The 3487-nt window shown below is 33.5% G+C and overlaps 1 non-coding gene across 1 annotated transcript; it reads right to left on the bottom strand.

Moving 5' to 3' along the window:
* Window positions 1-438: 438 nt before the first annotated feature.
* Trnaa-agc (transfer RNA alanine (anticodon AGC)) lies at window positions 439-510 on the bottom strand. Its single transcript has one exon. It is a non-coding gene; the product is annotated as a tRNA-Ala (tRNA).
* Window positions 511-3487: the final 2977 nt, after the last annotated feature.

Raw genomic sequence — 3487 nt, 5'->3', positions numbered from 1 at the left:
ATAATAATTAGTGACCTGTTAGGAGAGATGACATCTGGCTGGGAATTTGGAAGGGCAGGAACAAGAGAGATTGTTTGAATACTGAACCTGAGACCAGAAAATGTGGTACCTAAGAATTGGATCCCCCACCACATGAGTGGAATCCAGGGGAGATCCCTGGGGTACAGTCTTCCAGAATGGACCAGCAAATACTGGGTGCTGGAGGTGCACTGATTTAAAATCTCCAGATCAGCTGGCATTGAGCAAAGACCCTGGAGGCTACCTAAGCCTAAACCCTGCCTCCAGGAACTCTGCCTATGGGAATATCTCTCCTACTCTAGTAATCCAGAGGGTGGAGCATCACTTTCCAGATAAATTTTTTAAAAATAATTTTTAGGATAAAAAAATATATATTTTTAGTTTTAGATGGACACAACACCTTTATTATTATTATTTTTTATGTAGTGCTGGGGATCAAACCCAGTGCCTCATGCATGCTAGGCAAGTGCTCTACCACTGAGCCACACCCCAGCCCAAAACTTAATATCTTTTGAACGCTAATGGAAAGAATTCTCTAACTTTGCATCAAGATTTAAAAAAAAATTTTTTTCTGTTTAATTGTGACCTTAATGCACATGGACATTTGTACATATTCATATTTGTTTTTGTTCTCATATCCAGTATTTTTGAAGCTAGTTATTTTCATGGATTAGTTTTATAGTAAATTAGGAGGTTTGATTAGTATATTTTTGTTTTGTATTCTTTTATTTTTAATTAAAAATTTTTTACTTTATATATATATATTTTTCTCCTGTGTCCTTTTATCCTCTCTTTTCTTCTGCTAACAGCCAATCTCTATTTCACTCTTTCCCTCTTCCTTTAATTTTTTTACTTCTTCTTCTCCACTCTTTCTTTATAATCATCACATCCTATATTACTTCTGTTCTCTCCCTCTCTACCATTTGAAATTATAAACCCTTTTGCAAACTTGCTATTTTATTGTTGGCAATAACTGATCATATCATTTATAGTTATTGTGATAATTAACATTGTAGTTGTCATAGTAGGAACTATTGGTTTATTGCTGTATATTGTTTATATTGGTTATTGTTATTATTTGTCTGCCCCTAAACAGTGAGGTACTGGAAACCTTCAGGGACACTGTAAGTCCACAGGGTAGAAATTCTACTGCCTCAGATCCATATTATTAGATGGATAGAAACACAAACAACATAAAAATGCAAAGGAAAAAAATCACCCCAACAAATCAAGATACTCCAATAACAGAATACATAGACACCACAGTGGAAGAAATGTCAGAGAAGGAGTTTAAAATGCCATAGTTAAACTGATCTGTGAAGTAAAGGATTGTATAAGAAATGAAATCAGAGAGAAAATACAGGAAGTGAAAGACCACTTCAATAAAGAGGCAGAGATTCTAAAAAAAGAAAAAGAAAAAGTTAAGAAAACCAAGCAGAAATCCTCAAAATGAAGGAAACAATAAATCAAATTAAAAATTCAATAGAAAGCATCACCAACAGAGTAGACCACTTGCAAGACAGAACCTGAGGCAATAAGAACAAAATATATAATCTTGAAAAAATAGAGTTGACCACAGAGAGAAAATGTTAAGAAATGCACAGAAATTACAAGAACTAGGGATAACATGCAAAGACCAAATTTAAGATTTATTGGAATAGATGAAGGCATGGAGATGCAAACCAAAGGAATGAGAATCTTTTCAATGAAATAAATATCAGAAAATTTCCCAAACATAAAGAATGAAATGGAAAACCAAAAACAAGGGGCTTATAGGACCCCAAATATACAAAATTACAAAAGACCTACACCAAGGCACATTATAATGAAAATGCCTAACATGAAGAATAAGGATAGAATTTTAAAGGCTGTGAGATAAAAATATCAGATTCCATATAGGGGGAAACCAATTTGGATTTCAGCTGATTTCTCAAATCAGACCCTCAAAGCTAGGAGGTCCTCTAATAACATATACCAAGCTCTGAAAGAAAAGAGATGCCAACCAAGAATCCTATACCCAGCAAAATTAAGCTTCAGATTTGAAGATGAAATAAAAACCTTCCTAATTTAATAATAAAAGTTAAAAGAATTTGCAATTAGAAAGCCTGAACTACAAAACATTCTCAACAAACTATTCCATGAAGAAGAAATGGAAAAAATAAAAATAAAAAAGGGAAACCAGCAATGAGAGGAATTACACTAAAGCAATAGTTGATCAAAAGAAAAATTAATTCAAATTAAAAACTAGAAATAAACCCAAAAGCCTGGAAATACAGATCATATCTCAATAATAACCTTGAACATTAATGGCCTAAATTCATTAATCAAAAGATACAGACTGGAAGATTGGATTTAAAAGCAAGATCAATAATATGCTGTCTCCAAGAGACTCTCGTCATAGATAAAGACATCCACAGATTGAAGATGAAAGGATGGGAAAGAAACACATCACTCAAATGGATCAAGTAAACAAGCAGGGGTTTCTATCCTCATATCAGATAAGACTTTAAGCCAAAGTTAATCAAAAGGGACAAAGAAGGACATCTCATTCTGCTGAAGGGAATTATGCATCAAAAAGACATCAGAATTATAAATATTTATGTCCCCCATATTGAACATCTATATACATCAAACATATTCTTTTCAATTTCAAGAATCAAATAGACCACAACACAATAATACTGGACAACTCTAACATGCCTCTGTCAGCACTGGATAGATCCTCCAAACAAAAACTAAATAAAGAAGCTATAGAACTAAAAAAAAATACAATTGATAATTTAGACTTAACAGACATACATAGAATATTTCATCCAATAAGACTAAATACGCTTTCTTATCCTCTAATAAAAACCATGTTATATAAGCTATCACATTGTTATGGGCCAGGCTGTATGGGCAATGACCAAACAGGCTCCATTTTACCCTGAGACTCCATGCCATGTAAGAATTGCTTCTCCCATGGGAACACCCCACCTCTATACCCATCAATAGTTGCTTAGCATTGCATGTTTGGTAACACAAAATGGCAATTCTTATACAATGTAAAATTTTTCTCTTTTTGGTTCCCATTTTTCTTGGACAAATATATCCTGTCAGAGAATGATTGTCCAGACATTAATAACCATTCTTTAACTTGTACTCAGCTAGAGTCTTTTTGACCCACTTCCCCTTCTGCTTATGATTTTTAGATCTCATGACATCTGTTTTATGTTTTAAATTATAGCAACAGCCACTTATGATTAATGTGGTTTTGGATTATAAAGGTATACTCTAACCCTTGGAGGAGGTTGAAAAGTGTAGACTTGCCACCTTCCCCTTAGCCTGCCAGCTGGTGGATAAAGATGATTCTATCTCCTGCTTTAAAATCTACTCTGTGATTTATTTCAATCTGTGATTTATTTCAACATATGTTGGCTTACAACTATAATATTACTTTAATATATTGTTAGCATCTGTAGGGTTATTT

Source organism: Ictidomys tridecemlineatus, chromosome 5 (genome assembly GCF_052094955.1).
Source record: "Ictidomys tridecemlineatus isolate mIctTri1 chromosome 5, mIctTri1.hap1, whole genome shotgun sequence".
NCBI classification, from domain to species: domain Eukaryota; kingdom Metazoa; phylum Chordata; class Mammalia; order Rodentia; family Sciuridae; genus Ictidomys; species Ictidomys tridecemlineatus.
Note: the sequence above shows the minus strand (reverse complement) of the source record. Positions and strands in the feature narration are given on the sequence as shown.